This window comes from Saimiri boliviensis, chromosome 11, assembly GCF_048565385.1.
Source record: "Saimiri boliviensis isolate mSaiBol1 chromosome 11, mSaiBol1.pri, whole genome shotgun sequence".
In the NCBI taxonomy this organism is placed as follows: Eukaryota; Metazoa; Chordata; class Mammalia; order Primates; family Cebidae; genus Saimiri; species Saimiri boliviensis.
Window position 1 is genome coordinate 7,655,206 of NC_133459.1, and position 27,404 is coordinate 7,682,609.

Genomic DNA, 27,404 nt, shown 5'->3' on the forward strand with positions numbered 1-27,404 from the left:
TCTCAGCATCTCCATCTTAACCTTGACAACTTCTCAGATATTAAGTATTTCCATCTGCCTAATGACAAAAATCACTCCCCTCAATGAAAAGCCGTATTTATTAGCATCTTCCTTCTCAAATCAGTTTGTCCTCCTGTGTTCCCAATTTTTAATACCACAGCTATAATACAAATTACCTATGCTTCACACCTCCCCCACATTTAAGATTATATGCCTTGTTCTAACAATTGCCAAAGCCAACTAATTCTAACTCTACAATGTCTCACATCTGTCACATGTCTTCATTTCCCCTACCAGTTAGAAAGGTTAGATTCTCATTACTTTTCACCCAGTCTTCACTCTCTTCTTTTCAGCACATACTAGAAGGAGTTTTCCTAAAACACAACTCTTATCATGTCAACCCCTTTACTAGAAAACCTTCAAGAAGGATCATTCCCCACCAATCAATTCTTCAAGATTCAGATCAAATGCCTCCTCCATGCAACTTTGCATAATCTCCTTCCCCTAAGGACAGGTCACTGCTTTCTCCTCTAAACTTCATAGCCCTTCAGCAGTACCTCACTTGACCCTTACCAATTTCAGCCTCGTATTTCAAGAACCTGTACTGAAATACTAGCATCATCACCCTACTGGAAGACAAGCACCTATGAGAAGGTTCAATGTCTAATTGAACTGTGGGTCTCCCACAAATTCTAGTGAAAATATATTTGCATATAGATACTTAGTTGACAAATGAATTAAAAAAATATAAATCAGCTTTGTCAGTTATAACACAAGCTTTTTAGCACAAGAACTTGTGTCCATTTACTTAATTTTTTTTTTTTTTTTTTTTTTTGAGACGGAGTTTCGCTCTTGTTACCCAGGCTGGAGTGCAATGGCGCGATCTCGGCTCACCGCAACCTCCGCCTCCTGGGTTCAGGCAATTCTCCTGCCTCAGCCTCCTGAGTAGCTGGGACTACAGGCACGCGCCACCATGCCCAGCCACTTTTTTGTATTTTTAGTAGAGACGGGGTTTCACCATGTTGACCAGGATGGTCTCGATCTCTTGACCTTGTGATCCACCCGCCCTCGGCCTCTCAAAGTGCTGGGATTATAGGCGTGAGCCACCGCGCCCGGCTCATTTACTACGGTGGCTTACGCCTGTAATCCCAGCACTTTGGGAGGCCGAGGCGGGTGGATCAAGAGGTCAAGAGATCAAGACCATCCTGGCCAACATGGTGAAACCCCGTCTCTACTAAAAATACAAAAAAGTGGCTGGGCATGGTGGCGCGTGCCTGTAGTCCCAGCTACTCAGGAGGCTGAGGCAGGAGAATTGCCTGAACCCAGGAGGCGGAGGTTGCGGTGAGCCGAGATCGCGCCATTGCACTCCAGCCTGGGTAACAAGAGCGAAACTCCATCTCAAAAAAAAAAAAAAAAACATACGAAATGTGAAGACTAATCATAATTTCCATGAAACCAGCCCTTTTTGGCTCCTAGAATAGCCAGGGAAAGGTGCTTATTTGAAGACAAAAAAAGTGGCACCAGTTAGCTAGGCCAGGCACCGTCTAACTCTACCAGTTAGAGGCCAGGAACACTTGCTGGGGCCTCAGCTTTTGGTCCTTCTGGATGAAGCCTCAAGAGGGCTTTCCCCTGACAATGGACTAACTGATTCAAGATGACCACTCAGTTGAAAACAACCTCCTCATTTCCCAACACTACTTCTCCAAACACTGATGTTTCTACCGTAAGGTCAACTCCTCTTTTTTTTCCCCTTATGGCAAGGCTTATGGAGAATCTATGCCACACAAATGATTCTACGCCACATAAACTAGGCCACATGAAGTCCACATGAAGACTAGGAGTTCAAAATGCCTGAATGACCTGGGACCATGGAAAATTAACATTCTGCCTTCTACAGTAAAGTTATACTCTTGAGCAAAGGAAGAAAAAAAACCATTATCACAGCCCCTCAATCAGCAAAAATCTAGGCATGGAAGACTAAAAGAAGTCAGGGTCCAGTGAGCTGAAAAAAGAAAACACTAACCAGAAATTTATAATCTGCAATATACAGCAGGTTTGGAGGATAAAAATGAAAACAGAAGACCATTTCTAGACATCCTGATGGAAAAAGATAATATTTACCTCAGTAAAGTCACAACCATAGGAACAAATCCAGATTCTCTTTGTTGTTGTATAACTGTAAAAAATCAAGAGTGTAATTCACTTCTCAGTTCAGAAATACGACATCCTAAAAAAAAAAAAAAATAAGAGGTACTTCTTGAAAACTAAAAGAAAAATCTATCCCCATAATCAGAGTTTCCATTCAGTATTAAAAATGAATGTCCAGCTGGGGGTGGTGGTTCACACCTGTACTCCCAGCACTCTGGGAGGCTGAGGCACGTGGATCATTGAGGTCAGGAGTTTGAGACCGCCCTGACCAACATAATGAAACCCCATCTCAACTAAAAATACAAAAAAATTAGCCAGAGGAGGCAAGTGGCTGTAATGATCTGGGACCATGGAGAATTAGTATTTTGCCTTCTGCAGTAAAGTCACACTGTAAAGTCATAATGTAGAAGGCAAAATAGTGCCTATAATCATAGCTACTTAGGAGGCTGAGGCAGGAGAATCACTTGACCCTGGGAGGCAGAGGTTACAGTGAACCAAGATCACATCACTGCACTCCAGCCTGAGCGACAGAGCTAGACTTGGTCTCAAAAACAAAAAAGTCCATCCTATAATTGAAGAAGTGAAGGTGCTAGTTGACTGAGTGTATTTATTCTCACTCAGAAAACTAACTCAAGGTCAAGAAGACCTCTGCCACCAGGTGTGGTGTACCAATCCTAGTAGCCTATCTCTCAGAGTCCCATGCTTCTTATCAAGATGGTTCCCATGCTCAGTCTTCCCTTTCCTGCATCACTACCTCCTCCAAGTTAAAGAATATCACCAGGGCAAGTTGCAGCTGCTCCCTATGCACTCAGCCCTGGCCTCAGAGTACACACAGGTTTCGCCTCATCCCTGACTCTTGGGGGAAGCATACCATGCAGAGAGCAACCGCAATGCATTGCTCTCTATAGGATCCTACCCAGGTGCCTTAGTGCCATCTGGAAAACGAGAGGAAACAAGGAACACAAAAAATCATGAAATACTACTTCGTGTACAATTAACTCCAAGACAGAATTTTTTTTTAAGTTAAATGTTTAAAAAAAAAAAAAAAAAAGGTACAGTCATCCAGTCAATCACATGCCAACTACAATCTCTGTTAATCATGCTTAGTGTCTGGTTAGAAAGGAAGTATAGATGAACAATCACAACAATAGAGTGGATTGAGTGCTAATAGCCATGGTTCAAGGAAGGCTCCTTGAAGGAAATTACATCTAAACTGAAGCCCAAAATAAATAAATAAATAAATATTTTTAAAAATTTATTGCCGGGCGCGGTGGCTCACGCCTGTAGTCCCAGCACTTTGGGAGGCCGAGGCGGGTGGATCACGAGGTCGAGAGATCGAGACCATCCTGGTCAACATGCTGAAACCCCGTCTCTACTAAAAATACAAAAAATTAGCTGGGCATGGTGGTGCGTGCCTGTAAATCCCAGCTACTTAGGAGGCTGAGGCAGGAGAATTGCCTGAGCCCAGGAGGCGGAGGTTGCGGTGAGCCAAGATCGCGCCATTGCACTCCAGCCTGGGTAACAAGAGTGAGACTCTGTCTGAAAAAAAAAAAAAAAAAAAAAAAATTATTTAGCCTGGTCAGCTCTGGTCAACCAAAGAATTGACCAGACTAAAAAGAGAATGTTCACCACCACAGGCATAACTCAGGGAAGTAATACACCCAGATTTCTATTTTTAAAAGATCAAAGGGTTCCAAAAAAGATAGCAAAGGGCCAATAAGCACAAGATAGATGCTCAATCTCATTAGGGAAATGCAAATCAAAACTATAAGATACCACTTGACACCCATCAGAATGGCTATAATCTAAAACACAGATAGTAAGTATTAGTGATGATGCGGAAAAACTGCAAGGTTCATACACTGCTAGTAAAATTGTAACATGGTATAGTCACTTTGGAAAACAGTCAGTTCCTCAAAATGTTAAACAGAGGTTCCATATGCCCCAACAATTTCACTCCTAGGCTTCAGAAGTCACCCCAAGAGAAACGCAAACACACATCCTCACAGAAGTTTGTACTTCAATGTTCACAGCAGCATTTTTTTAATAGCCAAAAAGTAGAATCAGTCAAAGTGTCCATCAACTAGTGAATAAATAAAATGTGGTACAGCCACACAATGGACTATTACTTGGCATTTATTGGGAATGAAGTACAGATTAATATGCTACCATATGGGTGAACCTAGAAAACATTATACTAAGTCAAAGCACCCAGTTAAAGACTGCATGATTCAATTGACATGAAATACCCAGAATAGGCAAATCTATAAAGACAGAAAGAAGATTAAGGGCTGCTTAGGGCCGGGAGATGAGTAGAGGAAGAAATAAGGAGTAACTGCTAATGGATACAGGATTTCTTCTGGGCGTAATTAAATGTTCTGAAATTGCAGTGATGGTTGCACAACCCTGTGAACACAAAAAACAACTGAATTGTACACTTTAAGTAGGTAAACTGTATGATACGTGAATTGTATCTCAATAAAGCTGTTACAAAACCAAACAAAAGTCCAGGCACAGTGGCTCATATCTGTAATCCCAGCTCTTAGGGAGACCAAAGAGGGTTTATCACCTGAGGTCAGGAGTTCAAAACCCAGCTGGTCAACGTGGTGAAACCCCATCTCTACTAATACAAAATTAGTCAGGTGTGCTGGCATATGCCTGTAATCCCAGCTACTTGGGAGGCTGAGGCAGAAGAATTGCTTGAACCTGAGAGGTGGAGATTGCAGTGAGCTGAGATTGATTACACCATTGCACTCCAGCCTGGGCAAGGGCAAAACTCTGTCTTAAAAAAAAAAGCAACAAAAAGAAAAAACAAAAGATCAAAAGGACTACAGTGGTAAAAAAAAAAAAAAAAAAAAAAAAAAAAAAAAAATTAGAAGGGCAGAGGATCTGAACACGCCAACTGGTTTGAAATCTATGAAGTAATTCAGGCAAGAGAGAGTGACCGGGTACAGTGGCTCATGCCTATAATCCCAGCACTTTGGGAGACTGAGGCTGGCAGATCACTTGAGGTCAGGAGTTCAAGACCAGCCTGGCCAACATGGTGAAACTCTGTCTCTACTAAAAACACAAAAAATTAGTTGGGTGTGGTGGCATGCTCCTGTAGTCCCAGCTACTCAGGAGACTGACATGCGAGAATCGCTTGAACCCAGGAGGCAGAGGATGCAAAAGAGACAGGAGCCTGAACTAGTACAATGGATTAGGAAGAGGCAAGAGATACAGGAAGAAGAAACAATACTTGATTCTATACAGTGGGGAGAAGAGAAGAAAGCAACACAGCCCAAGTTACTTAGACAACTGAACAGCATTTATCAAAACAAGAAAACACAGAAAGACGTGTTTGGGAGATGGGAAATTCATCATATCCTGAAATTTAATTAATTTATAAAAGTTGCATAAGTACTTAGAGAAGGTTTTGTTTTAAGAGGTTGGAAGCTTTCTTGGGCATTTATTTACTCAATTTTAAAATGCAATTTAATGTTAGTTATGTTTGTAAGTAGAACTAGATATTTAAACAGAACTAAGTTAATTTAACTTGAATTAACATGTATCAAAAGCTGTATTATTTTTCTTTTACCTTTATATAAAATGTACTGAAGTAATGAATAGACTAATATGATTAAACTGAATTCATGGCTTAAGGAAAACTAAACTTTAAACTTTTTAACTTCGATAAATTGACTATTCATTTTCTACATCAGAAATTCTAAGTAGTTGGGTATCATGGGCATGTAGCATTAGTGGTTGAAAACCGAGAAGCTCTAATTTGATGGCTTCTATTTTCTCTGTGAAATAGGAAATTAGGTCATCAATTCAGGAAATGGAATGGAAGGATTCATGGTATGAGGAAGTGGACCAGAAATCCAAGGTTTAATAAATAGTTGAAATAAAAGTGACAGAGGCCAGACAGTGGCTCGTGCCTATAATCCCAATACTTTTTTTTTTTTTTTTTTTTTTGAGACGGAGTTTCGCTCTTGTTACCCAGGCTGGAGTGCAATGGCGCGATCTCGGCTCACCGCAACCTCTGCCTCCTGGGCTCAGGCAATTCTCCTGCCTCAGCCTCCTGAGTAGCTGGGATTACAGGCATGCGCCGCCATGCCCAGCTAATTTTTTGTATTTTTAGTAGAGACGGGGTTTCACCATGTTGACCAGGATGGTCTCGATCTCTTGACCTCGTGATCCACCCGCCTCGGCCTCTCAAAGTGCTGGGATTACAGGCGTGAGCCACTGCGCCCGGCCATGTAATCCTAATACTTTAGGAGTCCAGGGCAGGAGGATCACTTGAGCCCAGAATTTGAGACCACCCTGGGCAACATAGTGAGACCCTGTCTCTATAAAAAGTAAGTCAAAATCAACTAGGTGTTTTGGCACACAACTGTATTAGTCCCAGCTACTTGGGAGGCCAAAGTAAAAGGATCAATTGAGCTGGCAGGTCGAGGCTGTAGTAAGCCAAGATTGCACCACTGCACTCCACCCTGGGCTACAGAGTGAGACCTTGTCTCAAAAAGAAAAGAAAAAAAAAAAGAGAAAGGAAAAAAAAAATGATGCTTATCAAAAAAGATGTGATTTCTAAATAAAAAGCTTTCTTTATTTAAAAAAGTTTAAAAGAGCCTGTAATGCTAGCACTTTCGGAGGCCAAGGCAGGCAGATCACTTGGAGGTCAGGAGTTCAAGACCAGCCTGGTCAACACAGTGAAACCTCATCTCTACTAAAAACATACACATACACACACACACACACACACACACACACACACACACACAATTAGCCGGGTGTGGTGGTGCGTGCCTGTAGTCCCAGCCACTTGGGAGGGGAGAGCAGGAGAATCACTTGAACCTGGGAGGCAGAGACTGCAGGAAGCCAAGATCACACCACTGTACTCCGGCCTGGGTGACAGAGTGAGACTTTGCCTCCAAATATAAAATAAGACAAAATAAAATAAAATAGTAATGAAGAAAAGACGAGGTATGTGGTAGAGGGATACAGAAAGACCACTGGCATAGTCACAGGCCATTTGGAGTGCAGAAGCCATGACTTCACGAGGCATCCATTAACTGAATGATGCCTTCTTCTTTACAATTACTTATAATATTATATATACATAATTATAAAGTCATATATGCATGGCTACTCTGAGGTGTAAAAAGAATGTGTTTCTGGAATCTTGATTTACAGCTATACCTTAAAGATAGAAATAAGTAAGAGGAAATTTGCTTATTTACATACTTGAAGAGGAATATATGCACTCTAATTCTAACCATGGAAAAAATTCTTCCCAGAAAAAGAGTATAAACCACAATATCCATTTCAGAAGATAATAAAAGCATCATTCATTCATTATGCTTTAATATCACTTCCTTGTCCTTCTTCCTCTAACCCTTAAGTCAGAATTCTAGATGAGGACTGTCCAATAGAACTGTTAGGGAATGATAGAAATATTCTCTATCTTGTGCTGTCCAATACAGCACCCACTGGTCACGTGTGGCTACTGAACACTTGAAATGCAGCTAGTGTGACTGAAGAACTTAAGTTTAAATTTTATTTAAGTTAATTTAAATAGTCACATGAGGGTAGCGCCTACCATAAAGAACAGGACAGTAAACTTTTCAGTTAAAAATGAAGAAATTTAAGGGCCAGCTAGGTGCCTAAGAGTCCTGTTTACAACATAAAATATTTTTTGTGTGTGTGTGAATTCACTCACTTATGAATACATGTAAAAACACTGACGCTTGCCCCTGAAGAGTCTTTGGTTCCATTCTCATTACACAAGAGCTCTAAAGTTTAAAAAATGTGGGTGTCCACTAGGAGGACGAAGGAAATCCATTTCATACCCCAAGTTCCAAAAGAAACCAGTATACTTAAGAAAAGGAGTTCATCATCTTTAGGGAAAAAAATGTTCATCAGGCATCTTCTAAAAGCCAGTGGTTGGCAAACTATGGCCCACAGGCGACATCTGGACTGGAGCCTGTTTTTACAAATGTTTTATGGAACACTGCCATACCCATTTGCTGCAAAAGCATGTATCTATGCTTTGGGGCTCTAAGGGTAGAGTTGAGTAGTTATGACCATCTGGCCCACACAGCCTAAAATGTTTACTACCTCACACTGATTTGAGTAAAGTTTTTTACCCAATGATTTGAGTTAAAAGAGTAAAAGACTTTGTTTTGGGGGATAAACTGCTGCTGCATTTTATTTCTAGGAAAAAAGCAATTTCAAGGAAAAAACAAAAACAATCACATATGGAAGATTTAAAATACTGTACTTCCAATCCCAATCCACAGTATTTCATAAAAAATTACATGACCCAGGCCAGGCGTGGCAGTTCACTCCTGTAATCCCAGCACTTTGGGAAGCCGAGGCAGACGGACCACAAGGTCAGGAGACTGAGACCATCCTGACCAACATGGTGAAACCCCATCTCTACTAAAAATACAAAAAAATTAGCTGGGCGTGGTAGTGTGTGCCTGTAATCCCAGGTACTCAGGAGGCTGAGGTATGAGAATCGCTTCAACCCAGGAGGCGGAGGCTGCTGTAAGCCAAGATCGCACCACTGCACTACAGCCTGGCAACACAACAGAGTAAGGCTCCGTCTCGAGAAAAAAAAAAAAACAATACAGACCCGATAAATAACTGTCCAGGTACAAAGTGACTGGCAGATGCCTAATTCAGAATGACAACCTTAAGACATTGAATTCTGGACCATTTTTAAAGTAGTAAAACTCTTAGCCATTTTAAAGATGTAAAACACATCATTTTGGTTTGTTTGGTTGTTTGGGGACAGGGTCTCGATCTCTAATTCAGGCTGGAGTGCAGTGGCACAGTCATGACTCACTACAACCTCAACCTCCAAGGCTCAAGCGATCTTCCCACCTTGGCCTCCCAAGTACCTTGGACTACAGGCTAATGCTACCATCCCCATTATTTTATTTTTGTAGAGATATGGTCTCACTACATTGCCCAGGCTAGTCTCAAACTCCTGGACTCAAGCAATATTCCTGCCTCAGACTCCTGGGATTACAGGAATGAGCCACCACACCTGGGTCACACCATTAATTTTTTTTTTTTTTTTTTTTTTTTAATGAAGGCTTGCTCTGTAGCCCAGGCTCGAGTAGAGCGGTGCAACCTTGGCTCACCACAACCTCCATCTCCTGGATTCAAGCCATTCTTCTGTCTCAGCCTCCTGAGTAGCTGAGATTACAGATGCACGCCACTGCAGCTGGCTTATTTTTTGTATTTTTAGTAGAGACAGGGTTTCATCATGTTGACCAGGCTGCTCTTGAACCCCTGACCTCAGGTAATTTGCCCACCTCAGCCTTCCAAAATGCTTGGATTACAGGCATGAGCCATCATGCCCAGCCTACACTATTAATTTTTAAGTATACTAACATATTGGAAATTTTTTAAAACAAAGCTTGAAACAACTATCAGCAAAAGTTCTATAACACAAAAAGTCAATACCTCTGAACACAGTGTTTTCATCTGTAATGGAGTAAACATTCTCACTTCAGAATATTATTGAAATAGTTAAGTAAGGTACTGTCATGAGATACCTGACACAGAATGGGTGCTTCATTTTTTAAAAAAGTTTGAAGGTATTTGAGAAGCAGACACCCAAAGAGCACAACAGAGTGGATCTATCCTGGGGACCAACAGCCTGAGAGCCTCTGGGGCTGATGGCTTTCCAGGCTGAAGGCCGCAAGCAGATTTTTATCCATGTATTTATTTGCTCTTTGACAGGTGATTCTTATTAATACACAAGTATTCTACATGTACACATAACTCAAGAATATATCAAGTAGGCAGCTGTTACCCGCCTACCACTAATCACAAACTAAAAGGTATCCTCCACAAAGAAGCCATAGGGGCAGGGTAAACTTAATGTTTCTCAACAGGTCATTCCCCATCGATTATGTATAATTAGGGCTTTACCTCCCCAATAACGGAAAACTACATTTTCTTTTTTTTTGAGACGGAGTTTCGCTCTTGTTACCCAGGCTGGAGTGCAATGGCGCAATCTCGGCTCACTGCAACCTCCGCCTCCTGGGTTCAAGCAATTCTCCTGCCTCAGCCTCCTGAGTAGCTGGGATTACAGGCAAGCGCCACCATGCCCAGCTAATTTTTTGTATTTTTAGTAGAGACGGGGTTTCACCATGTTGACCAGGATGGTCTCGATCTCTCGACCTCATGATCCACTCGCCTCGGCCTCCCAAAGTGCTGGGATTACAGGCTTGAGCCACCGCGCCTGGCAAACTACATTTTCAATATTGACAAATCATTGAATGTTTGGCCAAAACCAGATTTACAGAAAATGTCACCTACTGATTGAGAGCACAGTCTCAGAAAGCAGACTGCCTCAGTGTACTTATAGCCCTACTATGTACTAGCTCTGTCTCGGTTTCCTCATCTGTGGAAATAACTACACTTACTCCACGAAGAACATGAGAAGCATACAATAACGCAGAACAACATTGTGGCAAACTCCACGCACTCAATAAAACACTGTATTTTTAAAACCTATGGCTAATGTACTGCCCACAGGAATGTAAAATTGATACAATCTTTTTTAGAGGGTAACTTGGCAATTTCTACTAAAATCTAAAATATGCCTAACTTTTGACTCAGTAACTATTTTTAGAAATGCATCCTATAAAAATATTCACAGGTTTATAAAAAGATATTGACACGGATGTTAACTGCAGCATCATTCATAATGGCAAATAACTGGATGCAGTCTAAACATCCATCAGTTGAAAGTTGGCCAAATTATAACAAAAACATGTCTTATTATGAAATACCTGCAACTGTTAAAAAATAGACTATGTATGGACCTATTTGGGGAAATATTCATGATTTGTGGTTAAGATTAAAAACTGAGTCTCAGGACAGGACGTAGAGTACAGTCTTATCTCTATTAATTAAAAAAAAAGAAAGAAAATAACTACAGGAGTCAGGATCCACTAAGGAGATGCAACAACCCATCTGCTGTGGGAAAAAAATAATAATAATAATAAAGAAAATGCATATAGCATAAATTTTTTTAGAGAAAAAACACAAAACTTCTAACAGTTATTATTTTGGAGATTAGAACTATTAGAAACTTGGCCAGCCGTGGTGGCTCACACCTGTAATCCCAGCACTTTGGAAGGCCAAGGCAGGTGGATCACCTGAGGTCAGGAGTTCAAGACCAGCCTGGCCAACATGGCGAAACCTCATCTCTACTAAAAATAAAAAAAAATTAGCAGGGCGTGATGGTGCATGCCTGAAATCCCAGCTACTCATGAACCCAAGAGGCGAAGGTTGCAGTGGGCTGAGATTGCACCACTGCACTCCAGCCTGAGTGACAGAGTGAGAGTCTGTCCCGCCCCCACCAAAAAAAAAAAAAAAAAACTATTAGGAACTTTTGTTCGCTAAATATTTTTTTTGCGCTATGTAAAGTTTATAAATAGCATATATTAATTTTACAATCAGAAAAAAGAAAGATTAAATAGGTTTTTAGAGACTTGTGAGACACTATGCTGCAAATGCTGTTTAGGAAAAGATATAAAATTTTGTTATGTCTGTATTTTCATATGTACATGTATATATGTAATATCTAGATACCCAATTTTGTAAAATAGTCCCAATTTTGCCAATTTTGTAATACATATGACTAGAAAAAGAGACTGGAAGACAAATACAGACAGCTGTTATCTCGATAAATTCCATGAAGGCAGGACCTTCAACCATATTGAAATATATACTCAGTTCTGGGAGGTTGAGGTGCAAGATTGTTTGAACCCAGGGGTAAAGGCGACAGTGAGCAGAGATCATACCACTGCATTCCAGCCCACGTGACAGAGCAAGACTCTGACTCAAAAAAAAAAAAAAAGAAAAAGAAAAAAGAAATTTACTTCTTAAAAAATACCTTGTTGAATAAGTGAATATCTGCTCTGCACCTTTAGTACAATATCAACTAAATAAAAAAAAAATTTTGCTGATTGAATTGCCAAAGAAAGTTTTTGAGAATTTTAAGGTCCAAAAATGTTACTATTACTTGTCATTTTAATTTAAAGATCTAAAAGTCAAAACATCTACCTAAATAGAGATGTTCAAGAAATATTTCATTCTTTAAAATGCTATAGTATTTTATGAAATAAAATTAAATTATATGAAATTATATTAAATCATAACCAGATGATATGTCTTCATAGCAGCTCTCATCCAAAGAAAGCAGATGCTGAAAGGAGGTTGCTGGTTGGGTGCGGTGGTTCACACCTAAAATCCCAGTGCTTTGCGAGACCAAGGTGGACGAATCACTTGAGCTCTGGAGTTCAAGACCAGCCTGTGCAACATGGCAAAACCCCATTAAAAAATACAAAAATTGGCCAGGCATGGTGGCTCACACCTGTAATCCTAACACTTTGGGAGGCCAAGGCAGGTGAATCACAAGGTCAGGAGTTCAAGACCAGCTTGACCAACATGGTAAAACCCCATCTCTACCAAAAATACAAACAATTAGCCAGGCATGGTGATGTGTGCCTGTAATCCCAGCTACTCAGGAGGCTGGGGCAGAAGAATTGCTTGAACCCAGGAGGTGGAGGTTGCAGTGAGCCGAGATAGCACCACTGCACTCCAACCTGGGTGACAGAATGAGACTGTCTCATAAAAAAAAATTAGCTAGGCCAGGCGCGGTGGCTCAAGCCTGTAATCCCAGCACTTTGGGAGGCCGAGGCGGGTGGATCACGAGGTCGAGAGATCAAGACCATCCTGGTCAACAAGGTGAAACCCCGTCTCTACTAAAAATACAAAAAACTAGCTGGACGTGGTGGCGCATGCCTGTAATCCCAGCTACTTAGGAGGCTGAGGCAGGAGAATTGCCTGAACCCAGGAGGCGGAGGTTGCGGTGAGCCGAGATCGCGCCATTGCACTCCAGCCTGGGTAACAAGAGCGAAACTCCTTCTCAAAAAAAAAAAAAAAAAATTAGCTGGGCATGGTGGCATGGCCTGCAGTCCCAGCTACTTGAGAAAGGCCAAGGTGGAAAGATCATTTGAGCCTGGGAAGTTGAGGGTGTAGTGAGCCAAGATCAGGCCACTGCATTTCAGCCTGGGTGACAGAAAGACTCTGCCTCAAAAAAAAAGAAAAAAAAGGTAAGCCAACACATGTGCCATTGTCATGATTCTCATAACACTTAACTGCCCAATTTGGCTTTTAACACATAATTTAGGGGAGGAGAGTCTGTAATTATTTACCCTTTTTCATTGAAGAAAGGGACAATGAAAATATCTTGCTATAAACATAGCACAATAAATTCCAAACTGTTTAACATACAGCATCTTCGATGTCAATCTTCTGGTCTAAAAAATGGCACAGGGCCGGGCGCGGTGGCTCAAGCCTGTAATCCCAGCACTTTGGGAGGCCGAGGCGGGTGGATCATGAGGTCAAGAGATCGAGACCATCCTGGTCAACATGGTGAAACCCCGTCTCTACTAAAAATAAAAAAAAAAAATTAGCTGGGCATGGTGGCGCGTGCCTGTAATCCCAGCTACTCAGGAGGCTGAGGCAGGAGAATTGCCTGAACCCAGGAGGCGGAGGTTGTGGTGAGCCGAGATCGCGCCATTGCACTCCAGCCTGGGTGAAAAGAGCAAAACTCCGTCTCAAAAACAAAACAAAACAAAACAAAACAAAACAAAACAAAAATGGCACAAAGACCCAGAGTGACATGGTCAACTACCCCGCACTTGGAGAAAAAACAACTCCAAAAACCCTGCGAGTGCATACTACAGCTAAAACATTAATGTGTGTAGCCATAACTACATGATTGAATTGGCCTCTATAAATGATGTACTGATCTGGTCAAGAGTTAAAAAGCCACCCTCCAACTACTGTCAACTCAGTAAATCCATGCACCAAAACATTATGCAGCCATTATAAACAATATTAATTTAAACACACAATACACAACTGAATGAGGCAAACAGGAGATGTCAGAAATACCCCACAATAATTGGATTCAGCCAGTAAATTATAGCAAATCATGGAACAGAACAATACATCATTATTAAAAGTCCTCAAAGTATATTTATTGACATTGAAAGACATGAAAGTGCTCACATTTTACTAAACATGGAGCAACTGAAAAAACGTATCTAATGTAGTACCATTTTTGACATGTACTTATACTACCAATAAAGAAAAAAGCCTGAAAGAATACATCAAATAACTAACATTACTTATCTATCAATGCTTTTACATTTCTTATTTTTTAAGTCTATTTCTAACTTTTATACAATGAACACCTACAGCCACTTTATATACTAAGGAAAATTAAAAAGTTATAACTGGCTGGGCACAGCGGCTCACGTTTGTCATCTCAGCACTTTGGGAGGTCAAGGCGAATGGATCACTTGAGGTCAGGAGTTTGAGACCAACCTGGCCAACACAGTAAAAACCCCGTCTCTACTAAAAATACAAAAATTAGCCGGGCGTGGTGGTACACATCTGTAATACCAGCTACTGGGAGGCTGAGGCAGGAGAAGTGCTTGAACCTGGGAGGTGGAGGTTGCAGTGAACTGAGATCGTGCCACTGCACTCTAGCCTGAGCAACAGAGCAAGGCTCTGTCTCAAAAAAAAAAAAAAAAAAAAAAAAAAAAAAGTTGTATCTAAAGCAAGTTACAATGCTGTGCAAACATTTGATATCAACCATAGTCAAAGACAATGAGAAGGGGAAATGACACAAAAGAACTGCCACAGAATTTTAATAGAATGATATGCAGGTGATCTTTCCCACTCATTTACTCAAGTCTCTGACAATGGCTCATAGCCTTCCTTCTCAATGGATCCTGTCATAATCCACGGTGATGGCAACAAAAATGTACTCATTTAACCGGGTACCTGGTTCCTAGGTGTTCTCATCACCACAAATCCACACACACAGCCACAACTTGCTCCACTTCCAAAACCATTCACTCAAGGCAGTCCATTCTGTGGCCATAATCACAAGCAATCCTGAATATCTGAGGTGCATTTGTTCTCCAGACTCAACAGACTCTTTCTTCCTTTGGTCCTCAGTTTTCATCATTTCAGCATCTTTTAGATTTCACTTCTACCTTCTCTGGTTTACACTCACTGCTTCTAGGAATTTCCTATTATCTCCTTCATTTTGGCAAACTATTAAAACCTATAAGAAATCTAATTTATTTCAATGACTTAAAAGAATCAAACAAGAATTATTAGTCTATTATACAGAATAGAGCCGTGCTTTATCTTATCTTCTCAAAGAGATAAATATGAAATTGCTCATTCATTGGTGGGTATTTTAACTCCCCAACAGTCCAACCCTCATCTGCTTTTCCTTAAAAATTACTTCATTGCTCCAGCTGAGGAGAATTAAATCATGTTAACTCTCTAAGCCCCATATCTCCTTTCATTGTAGCATTTCTTCTTTCTTTATACATTTTTTCTGGGCCAGGAACAGTGGCTCACACCTACATTCCCAACACTTTGGGAGGCCAAGGCAGGAAGACTTCTTGAAGCTAGGCATTCAAGACCAGCTGGGCAACAAAGTAAGATCCTGTCTCAGCAAAAAATTTAAAAAATAAAAATTAGCTGGATGTGGTGGCATGCACCTGTAGTCCCAGCTACTCAGGAGGCTGAGATGAGAGGATCGCTTGAGCCCAGAAGGCAGAGGCTGCAGTGAGCTACAATCATGCCACTGCACTCCAGCCTGGGCAACACAGTAAGATCTTGCCTCTAGAATCTCAACAAATAAATAAACTTTTCAAAAAAACAATTTTTTTCCTTAACTGTGTTTTCTAGCACCTAACATTAAATACACATAGTAGTTGTTTCATGTTTTCTAGGAAACAAGTAACCAACATAAAAACAAAAAACAAGTAAAATACACATGGTTTGTGTTTGATAAACACTGGAATATTTTACCTCTTTCATCATTTAAGCTTTATATGCTATATATATACTTTTTTTTTTTTTTTTTTTTTTTTTTTGAGACAAAGTTTCGCTCTTGTTACCCAGGCTGGAGTGCAATGGCACGATCTTGGCTCACCGCAACCTCCGCCTCCTGGGTTCAGGCAATTCTCCTGCCTCAGCCTCCCGAGTAGCTGGGATTACAGGCACGCGCCACCATGCCCAGCTAATTTTTTGTATTTTTAGTAGAGACGGGGTTTCACCATGTTGACCAGGATGGTCTCGATCTCTTTTTTTTTTTTTTTTTTTTTTTTGAGACGGAGTTTCGCTCTTGTTACCCAGGCTGGAGTGCAATGGCGCGATCTCGGCTCACCGCAACCTCTGCCTCCTGGGTTCAAGCAATTCTCCTGCCTCAGCCTCCTGAGTAGCTGGGATTACAGGCATGTGCCACCATGCCCAGCTAATTTTTTGTATTTTTAGTAGAGACGGGGTTTCACCATGTTGACCAGGATGGTCTCGATCTCTCGACCTCGTGATCCACCCGCCTCGGCCTCCCAAAGTGCTGGGATTACAGGCTTGAGCCACCGCGCCCAGCCAGGTCTCGATCTCTTGACCTTGTGATCCACCCGCCTCGGCCTCCCAAAGTGCTGGGATTACAGGCGTGAGCCACCGCGCCCGGCCCGCTTTGTATATATTAACTCATCTAACTCTTATAACAATTTTATGAGATAGGTATTATTGCTATCTCCATTTTGTGTTGAGGAAGCTGAGGCTCAGGGAAGTTAAGTAACTTCTTTATTAATATAAACCTTCTATGTGCTAGAGCTCAGATTTAAACCCAGGCAGTCTTGGATTCTGCATCTGTGCTCTTAGCAATCATGTCACACTGCCTCTCAAACCCAGGCTAAACTTTTGCTTAACTGAGAAATCTTTCCACTGAAAACATGGTTAATAATTAGTTTCAGGCCGGGCGTGGTGGCTCACGCCTGTAATCCAAGCACTTTGGAAGCCAAGGCGGGCAGATCACCTGAGGTCAGGAGTTCCAGACCAGCCTCACCAACATGGTGAAACCCCGTCTTAAAAAAATAAATAAATAGCCGGGCGCGGTGGCTCAAGCCTGTAATCCCAGCACTTTGGGAGGCTGAGGCGGGTGGATCACGAGGTCGAGAGATCGAGACCATCCTGGTCAACATGGTGAAACCCCGTCTCTACTGAAAATACAAAAAAATCAGCTGGGCATGGTAGCACGTGCCTGTAATCCCAGCTACTCAGGAAGCTGAGGCAGGAGAATTGCTTGAACCCAGGAAGCGGAGGTTGCACTCCAGCCTGGGTAACAAGAGCGAAACTCCGTCTCAATAAATAAATAAATAAATAAATAAATAAATAAATAAAAATAATTAGTTTCAGTATATTCAAGTAAACACCAAATTAGTACAGTTTCCATACCAATTAAAATAATCTCTAAATTCTTAATCTGTTTATCATTCATAATACAGTAATACATTCTTCCTATTTTCACAAATCATTTCTTATATAAATTTCCTAAACTTTAAAATTACTTTCTTGGCTCAGTAACTTTCTAATTTTTTCATTCACCTGAAGTTACTGGGTACTTTCTTCACAGTCTCATTCTTTTCTTATTTTTTTTTTCCAGACAGGATCTTTCTGTCGCCCAGGCTGCAGTGTGATGGCGCAATAGCAGCTCACTGCAACCTCTGACTCCTGGGTTCAAGTGATTCTTGTGCCTCAGTCTTCTGAGTAGCTGGGAGTATAGGCGCATGCCAACATTCCCCATTAATTGTTGTATTTTTGGTAGAGACAGGGTTTCAACATGTTGGCCAGGCTGGTCTTGAACTCCTGGCCTCATGTGATTTGCTCGGCCTGGCCTCCCAACGTGCGGGACTACAGGTATAAGCCACTGCACCTGGCCCCAAAACACTGTTTCATTCTATTAAGCATGTAATAGCCGGGCGTGGTGGCTCAAGCCTGTAATCCCAGCACTTTGGGAGGCCGAGGCGGGTGGATCACGAGGTTGAGAGATTGAGACCATCCTGGTCAACATGGTGAAACCCCGTCTCTACTAAAAATACACAAAAAAATTAGCTGGGCATGGTGGCACATGCCTGTAATCCCAGCTACTCAGGAGGCTGAGGCAGGAGAATTGCCTGACCCCAGCAGGCGGAGGTTGCGGTGAGCCGAGATCGTGCCATTGCACTCCAGCCTGGGTAACAAGAGCGAAACTCTGTCTCAAAAAAAAAAAAAAAAAAAAAAAAAAAAAAAGCATGTAATATACAACTTACCAAATTTTATAACTAAGTTTTCTTCTCTTTCCTTCTTCTAAAAACCATCAATGTTTGAGCTTCCCCTAAATTTTTTTATTTTATTAATTTTTTTGAGACAGGATGTCACTGTCACATAAGCTGGAGTGCAGTGGCACCATCACAGCTCACTGCAGCCTCAACCTTCCCGGGATCAAGTGATCCTCCCACCTCAGCCTCCAGAACAGCAGAGAGTGTAGGCATGCACCACCATGGCCAAATAGTTTTTTATTTTTTGTAGAGGTGGGGTTTTACCATGTTGCCCAAGCTGGTCTCGAACTCCTGGGCTCAAGCTATCTGCCTGCCTCCACCTCCCAAAGTGCAAGGATTACAAGCATGAGCCACCACACCAGACCTAAATACTTTTCTTTTACTGAATGCTAAAACAACATCAAAGTCAAAAATTAGAACCACTTACTCTGAGTGAAGCCAATGAGCACTTCAACCTTTGAAGGAACTCTAAGTAGAACAGGAAAGAAAGTTATCAATATTTTATTTGCTAACATTTACACTGCAACCTACTTAACACAGTAAGTTATACGGGTGCTTCCATTCCTAGAAAATATTGGCTTATCTAAGAAGTCCAGATTTTCTCTTTGCCCTTCTAGAAAACACACACTACCAAGTGTCACCAAATATTTTTCTTATGTTTTATACCATTAAAATTTAAAAAGAGCTAACTGCGAAGGGAGAAAGAACAAAGAGAATACCCAATCCTAGGTTTAATTTTTAGAACTTTTTGAAGAAAAATATCAAGAAAAAAAAATCAAGAAGAGAATGAACATTATATTTTTAAAAGAAAATAGTAGTTTGAGACAGGTCACTCTGAAAACGAAGTGTCATGCTTTTAATGAAAGTATACAGTATGGTAGAAAAAGCTTCAACTACCCAGACCTCACTTTAAAGCCCAAATGTGATATTATTAATAGTAATACCGTGCGTAAATTAATTCTCTGAACCTCCATTTCCTCATCTGGAAATTAGTAATAATACCATCTACCCTGAAGAATGTGTTATTAGAATAAGAGAATACAGGCCAGGCGCGGTGGCTCAAGCCTGTAATCCCAGCACTTTGGGAGGCTGAGGCGGGTGGATCACAAGGTCAAGAGATCGAGACCATCCTGGTCAACATGGTGAAACCCCGTCTCTACTAAAGATACAAAAAAATTAGCTGGGCGTGGTGGCACGTGCCTGTAATCCCAGCTACTCAGGAGGCTGAGGCAGGAGAATTGCTTGAACCCAGGAGGCGGAGGTTGTGGTGAGCCGAGATCGCGCCATTGCACTCCAGCCTGGGTAACAAGAGCGAAACTCCGTCTCAAAAAAAAAAAAAAGAATAAGAGAATACAGCAGCTCAATCCTTCCTTTTTCTCCATTTCTTACATTCACCACACTAAGCAAACAGCAAGAACTGACTCACCTGAAGCCATTATATAAAATTTATCTAATGTATTAGACAGTCAAAGTATCAAAATAATTCTCATTGTGATGACCCTGCATAGACTGTTATCTTAAAGTCTCTCTGCTGTATTCAGCTTTAAGAAGATGTTTCTTGACATGCAGTTAAATTTTTAATAAATTACCTGAAAACTTTCTCAGGCATGCCAAAAATCACAAGATCTATTTATATATTTTAGCAATCCAGTGAAAAAGTTCTTTACTTATCAAGAATTTATGATACTTAAACTTCCTTTCAGAGGACCCTATTCAGTTTAATTTGTGACAACACTTGTATGTGAGAGAGCTAACACTACATTTTAAGCAAAGAAAATAACTATAAAAAACTTTATTTTTTACAGAGCTTAAAAGAAAGATGATTCTGATATTCAGAAATACAGTGGCTCAGGAGTGACTGCTCAAAACTGTAATTCCAGCACTTAGGGAAGCTGAGGCAAGAGGGATCACTTGAGCCCAGGAGTTCAAGGTCAGTCTGCGCAACACGGCAAAACCCCATCTCAACAAAAACTATTCAGTTGTGGGGGTTTGTGCCTGTAGTCCCAGATACTCAGGAGGCTGAGGAGGGAGGCCCACTTGAATCCAGGAGGTGAACATTGCAGTGAGTCAAGATCCTGCCACTGAGAGACCTTGTCTCCAAAGAAAAAAGAAAGAAAAAGAAGTAAAATACAGTTACTAAACAGCTTTGTTTTGGTTTTGAGACAGTCTTACTCTGTCACCAGCCTGGGCTGCAGTAGTACAATCTTGGCTGACTGCAACCTCTGTCTCTTGAGTTCAAGCAATTCTCCTGCCTTAGCCCCCAAGTAGCTGGGACTACAGGCGTACACCACCATGCCTGGCTAATTTTTTTTGTGTATTTTAGTAGAGACGGGGTTTCACCATGTTGGTCAGGCTGGTCTTGAACTCCTGACCTCAAGGGATCTGCCCATCTCAGCCTCCCAAAGTGCTGGGATTACAGGCATGAGTCACCACGCCCACTCCAGTTACTAAACAGTTTTATGTGTAACATAACTTACAACCCTATCCTAAGGAAATAATTATAAATATGAGATGACATTTATCTGCTAGAATATAAGCTCCAGCCAAGCGCAGTGGCTCACACCTGTAATCCTAGCACTTTGGGAAGCTGAGCCAGAAGGGTCACTTGAGGTCAGGAGTTCAAGACCAGCCTGGCCAACATGGTGAAACTCTGTTTCTACTAAAAATACAAAAATCTGGACAGGTGCAGTGGTTCACACCTGTAATCCCAGCACTTTAGGAGGCCAAGGTGGGTGGATCACCTGAGGTCAGGAGTTTGAGACTAGCCTGACCAACCAGGTGAAACCCCATGTCTATTAAAAGTACAAAAATTAGTTGGGCATGGTGGCAGGTGCCAATAGTCCCAGCTACTCGGGAGACTGAGACAGGAGAATTGCTTGAACCTGGGAGATGGAGGTTGCAGTGAGCCAAGATCGTACCACCGCACTCCAGCCTAGGCGACAAAGCAAGACTCCATCACACAAAAAAATAAAAATAAAAATTAGCTGGGTGTGGTGGCGGGTGCCTGTAATCCCAAATACTCAGGAGGCTGAGGCAGGAGAATCACTTTAACCCAGGAGGCGGAGGTAGCAGTGAGCCAAGATCACACCACTGCACTCCAGCCTGGGCAACAGAACAAGACTCCATCTCCAAAAAAAAAAGAAGAGGAGGAATATAAGCTCCATGAGAACAGATTTTCTTTTCTATTTATTCATTGTCATATACTCAGTGCCCAGAACAATGACAATCAATATTTACTGAAGGAAAATAAAAAGATCCACAGTGTTACAATAGTAAAAAAAAAAAAAAAAAAAAAACCAGAAAACACTTATGACACATTACGCATTCATTATGATAATGATGAAAATTTATGATTACACAAAAGTGCTTCCACTCATTTATTTAAAAAACATTATTAACTCAGTGACCGAAGCAGCATAAGCCTGTAATCCCAGCACTCTGGGAGGTCGAGGCGGGCGGATCACTTGAGGCCAGGAATTTGAGACGAACATGGCCAACATGGTGAAACTCTGCCTCCACAAAAAAACACAAAAACTAGCCCAGGTGTGGTGCTGTGCACCTATAATCCGAGCTACTTGGGTGGCAAGACTGTCTCAAAAAAATGCCTAAGTCTCACTAATTTAGGCATTAAGATGACTAGGTTCTGATGCCAGCTCTGTCACTAATTTGACCTGAGGGTAAAGGACAATCTATTTGGGCTCCAGCACCCTCGTGTATGTATTATTTCCTCCTTACCTCCTGGCCTTGGCTGGTCTTAATGAGACTGGTTTTGAATAGACATAATAGTGAGCACATGCCTGAGCATAAACAGCAGAGAAAAAGGGTATGCGACCTGGAGCAGATCAAACACTGCATCCCACCAGACTAGGAGATCCTCAGTGACATGCTCTTCAAGCCACATTGACTCAGAATCATCCATTTTTAACTCTAGGGCCTCAAAGGCATATTTGAACCACTCTACAATAAACACCAAATAATTTAGGTCATCTGAGTCAAGAGAACAATGCCATCCATGGTATACCAAAATATCAAGTCCTACTGTCAAAAGGACCAGAAAATAAAGTACAGGTGGAGAGGAAGTGATTTCACTTACTGGAAATAGAAAAAGTAGATCTGTGTGCCAACCAATAACTATCACACAATGGAACAGGATGCTTACCTTTCTGCTGGAGGAAAAGAAGCTATTCTCAAGTCCTTAGAATAAAAACTATTATAATCTTACTATATTTTATGTTATCTGAGAGCAATCCATGAGGACAACGCTTTCTCTTCCAGACAATCTTTCAATTGAAAATCTCAAAGAATTCCCAAGCACCACTTGCCCTTCAACACCTACCTACACTTCACTTGTCTGCCCCACATTCACAAACTTGATTAGCATGCACAATTAAGGAACCATGAGGCACGGCGCTGTGGCTCATGTCTGTAATCACAGCACTCTGGGAGGACAAGGCAGAACACTTGAGTTCAGGGGTTTGAGACCAGCCTGGGCTACATAATGAGACCTTGCCTCTATTTAAAAAAAAAATTTTTTTTTTTTTTTTAAATTAGCTGGGTGTGGTAGCACACACCTGTGGTCCCAGAGGTTGAGGTAGGAGGGTTGCTTAAGCCTGGGAAGTCTAGGTTGCAGTGAGGTATGACTGTCTTACTGCCGTCCAGCTGGGCAACAGGGTGAGACACTGTCCTGAAACAAACAAATAAAACATAAACTAAAATAAAACTCTGCTCTGCCACTTCCTAGCTGACGTAATTCAGGAAAGTTATTGAATCTCTCTGTGCCTCCATTTTCCCACAATTATAAAATGGGGATAATAGTATCGATTACATACGATTGTGATAAAGATTAAATTCATGTAGAATGCCTGGGTAAATACTTAGCATAAAATAGATTTCCAAAAATGGAAGGCCAATTTATACCAAGGCCTATTCCTTACAAAGAAAACTGAAGACACATAGGAATTCACATTCTTTGTAGTAGTCTAATTACCAAACTATGCAACATCTTAACATAAAAGAGAAATCTCAAGGGAGGGAAGTGAGGTAAAACTGTCTCGTGGTGAGTAAAACTGTCTCCTGGTTTTACTGACAAGCAGTTTTTAAATTGCAGGTTCACAGAGGGATTTGGGGGACCCATTAATCCCCTGAAATTATACCAGATTTTGAGGTAGCATGCTATTTCTATAAATGTCTTCACTGAATTTCCACTAGCTCCAACCCTATTCCTCTATTCTCCTTTACAGCAAATATCCTCAAAAAGGTGCTACATTCACTCTCTCAAATTCTCCTTTCATTCTCTCTTAAACACACTCCAATAAGGATGATGAACCAAACCCTCCACTGAAATTAATCTTGCCAAGATCACCTCTCCACATTGCTAAATCCAATGATCAGTTCTCAGTCCTAAGCCGATTTTTAGCAGATTTTTGACACACTTCATCTGTCCCTCCTGCTTGAATACATTTTTCTCATTTGGCTTCCAGGATGCCATATAATATGGTCTACGATTTCTTAGTTTTCCTCCTTTTTGATGATCTCTCATCAGCTTTTGTTGCTGACTGTTCTTCTCTCAGACTTTTTAATATCCCAGGACTTTGTTCTTGGACTTTGTTCTTGAACCTTTTCTCTTCTCTTCTCTATACTCCACTGATAATCTCTTCTGGTTTCCCAGCTTTACTTACATTTGCCACAAAATCACAACTATGTATCTCCAATCCAGGTTTCTCACATGATTTTCAGACTCTTACATCATCTTAAAACTGTCTATTTCCACTTGGGTATCTAATACTACGTTAACCTCGGTGTGTCCAAAGTAAGCTCTTGATCTTCCCCAAAAAACCTGCTGTTAGCCAGGCGTGCTGGTGTGTGCCTGCAGTCCCACCTACTCAGAAGGCTAAGGTGGGAGGATCACGTGAGCACAGGAGGTCAAGGCTGCAGGGAGCTGTGATCCCACTACTGCACTCTAGCCCGGGCAACAGAGCAAGACTGTGTCTCAAAAAAGAAAAGAAAAAAAGAGGCCAGGCACTGTGGCTACTGCCTGTAATCCCAGCACTTTGGTAGGCTGAGGTGGGCAGATCACTTGAGGTCAGGAGCTCAAGACTAGCCTGGCCAACATGGCAGGCACCTGTAGTCTCAGCTAGTCAGGAGGCTGAGGCAGGGGAAGCGCTTGAACCCAGGAGGCAGACAGACATTGAAGTGAGCCAAGATTGTGCCACTGCACTCCAGCCTGGACAAAAGAACGTGACTCCATCTTAAAAAACAACGCCACGCTATCTTCCTTGTGCCCACTTTAGGACCTTTTCACTGACTATTCTCCTCTGTCTGGGAAGCTCACACTGCAGAACTCCGCATGGGTAACTCCCATACATTTTAGCCTTTTGCTCACACATCACCCTCTCTATGAGGCCTATCCTGACTCCCCTATTTAAATTGCAACAACCACTATCTTTCCACCTCCTTTAAACTCCCTTACAATATCTATTTTTTCCATAGCATTTGTCATATTCTAATATACTACATAACATTCTTGTTTATTACTTATTAGATTCCACTAGAATATAAGCTCCACAGAGGCAGAGTTTTTAGGTTTGTTGGGAGTTTTTACTCTTTTGTTCACTGATGTATCCTAAACCTGTATAAACTGCCTGGCAGACAGCAGCTATTCAATAAATATTATGCTAAATAAATATGTTGAAGAAACATGTTTTTATCAGATTAATAAAATGATCTGCTACCCAAAGAAGGCTTCCAAATCTTTGTTCTCAAGCTTTAAGTGGTTAAGGAAAAGGGATTCTATCCTAAAAGATCCCAACCCTAAAAAAAGCAACCAAAACCCCCAAACACTCATACTGTGACTTCATATCTTACAAATAGCAGATAAAAGTTTAAATATCATGCTCCCAAAACCAAATTTTGCTAAAGAAAAAAAAGACAGTCCACTACAATTTAATGGCTTGAGAAGTACCTTCAGCCACTTTTCACAGAACCTTGCACACTAAAAGATGTACCCAGGATGAGCTTACGTCTCTACCACTTAGGCAACAAAGCGTGGCCAGCAGTGTGAGGCAGTCACATAAGCCAGTCAAAATTCCACACAGCTCAAGGACATGATCCAGTGCTCCACCTAGGTAAAATCCTACCCAAAGGAAGGGAGTAGAACCAAAGTAAATCATAGCCTGTCTAGCATCTATCCTTACTATGGAATAAACAGATGTTTACTCAAAATACAACAATTTTTTTTTTAGACAGAGTCTTGCTCTGTCGCCAGGCTGGAGTGCAGTGGTGTGATCTTGGCTTGCTGCAACCAGTGCCTCCTGGGTTCAAGCAATTCACCTGCCTCAGCCTCCCAAGTAGCTGGGACTACAGGTGTATGCCACCACATCCAGCTAATTTTTGTATTTTTAGTAGAGATGGGGTTTCACCATGTTGGTCCAGATGGTCTCGATCTCCTGACCTCATGATCTGCCTGCCTCAGCCTCCCAAAGTACTGGGATTAGAGGTGTGAGCCACCACGCCCAGCCAACACTGTTTTTAAGACCTTGAGAAACCATAGTAGAAGACAAGTCATTTACACATGCACTTCCAGTATGAACCATAAAGCCCAACAATGAAAGGCAGTCAAGCATAGTAAAACCTGTTAATGGATTCTGATAGCAGCAGAAAGGCACACCTACACTCCTTATTATTGCTGCAACATATTTAACAGTTACTACTAAACAGGTCTAGTCTAATATAATCACACCAAACACCAGAATTCAGCATATTATTTATCCAAGCATACATTCTTCAGACATATTTTTTATATTAAGCAAATGACCATTACAGAGGAAAATATGCACATCTGCTGTCACACCATCGTTCTTGTTCCATCCGCAAGCGGATTCACAATGCAACCAAGCTCCGGTTCTTATCTTTCCTGGTTCCATTCTCCAACAGAAGAATTTCAAGGATACAGAATCTAGTAAATGCTTTGAAAACACTAACTCATAGTTTGCCTTGATGTGTTTTTTTTAATGAGTGGTAAGACTTCCACATCTCAGAACACATCACTTTATCAAATCCCAAATCCAAACACTCTTCATAGCCTCCACCACCATCATGATAACCCAAGCCCACAGCATAGTCCCTGCAGAGTCTGGCCATAGCTCCTCATCAGTCTGCCTGCTTCCACTCTGACTGGCAGCAGTCTGACTTTTAATTTCAATTCGACTTTTTTTTTTCAATTTGAGAGCAGTTACTGTTTATTAACTGACCAGACTAGAAAAATAATTGTGGTGGACACCTCAGTTCATTCTTCTAAGAAGCCTGTTGATCTGATCCTCCCTGTTGCCAGCATCTCCACCTTCTACAAAATGGGTGTTTTTTTCTTCATTCCATCTTGTGGAGAAGATAATTTGAAGGGCCACAGAAAGTTATTTGCTTCTTTGAAGCATTTTCCAATAGTACAGATCCCATGAATCAGATCCTCCACGCAGATGATGCCATATTTACCAAGAGATCAAGCGATCAACGTGTTATCTGTCAAAGCAATTCACTTATTATTTTACTATAACCACGCTTGTAGATTAGTTCACTTACTAACTTTACATTTGGGTTACCCATGCAATATATGGCTCTACAATCCTCAGCATGTTAACTAAAGCTTTGTTGAGCTTCACAAAGGTTCCATTGAAGATTTGACGAAAGCAAAGAAGCTGCAACACCTTTCAGACCTTTGGGCTCACACCACACTGATACCTCCGATCCTGACGACAAAGGTCAATTTGGGTTCTGCAGGTACACAGAAGTTGCCAGCTTTTCTTTCCATCCCCACCATTCGAATTTCAGTTCTGTACATCTGCCTATATTGCTTGTGATAGGGCTTCACTTTCTCATAAATAAGCTTCCTCCTTGCCTTTCAAAGCATGATTTAGGCAAACTTATTTCTCAGGCACTTGATCTTCAGCTCTATCCTTCACTTTTTCTTAAGGATTTCTGGCACAGCAAGAACCACCTTCTCTTCAATACCCTCCATGGTTCCAGCCAGTAAAGAGAGCAGTCTAACCTTCA

The 27,404-nt window shown here is 41.4% G+C and overlaps 1 protein-coding gene and 1 pseudogene across 5 annotated transcripts in view; both read right to left on the reverse strand.

The window, feature by feature from the left end:
- Positions 1 to 27,404, reverse strand: part of RERE (arginine-glutamic acid dipeptide repeats) — a 484,877-nt gene that overhangs the window by 424,984 nt on the left and 32,489 nt on the right. The gene's annotated exons all lie outside the window — the stretch shown is intronic.
- LOC101031361 (large ribosomal subunit protein uL30-like) lies at positions 1,432 to 27,261 on the reverse strand (annotated as a pseudogene).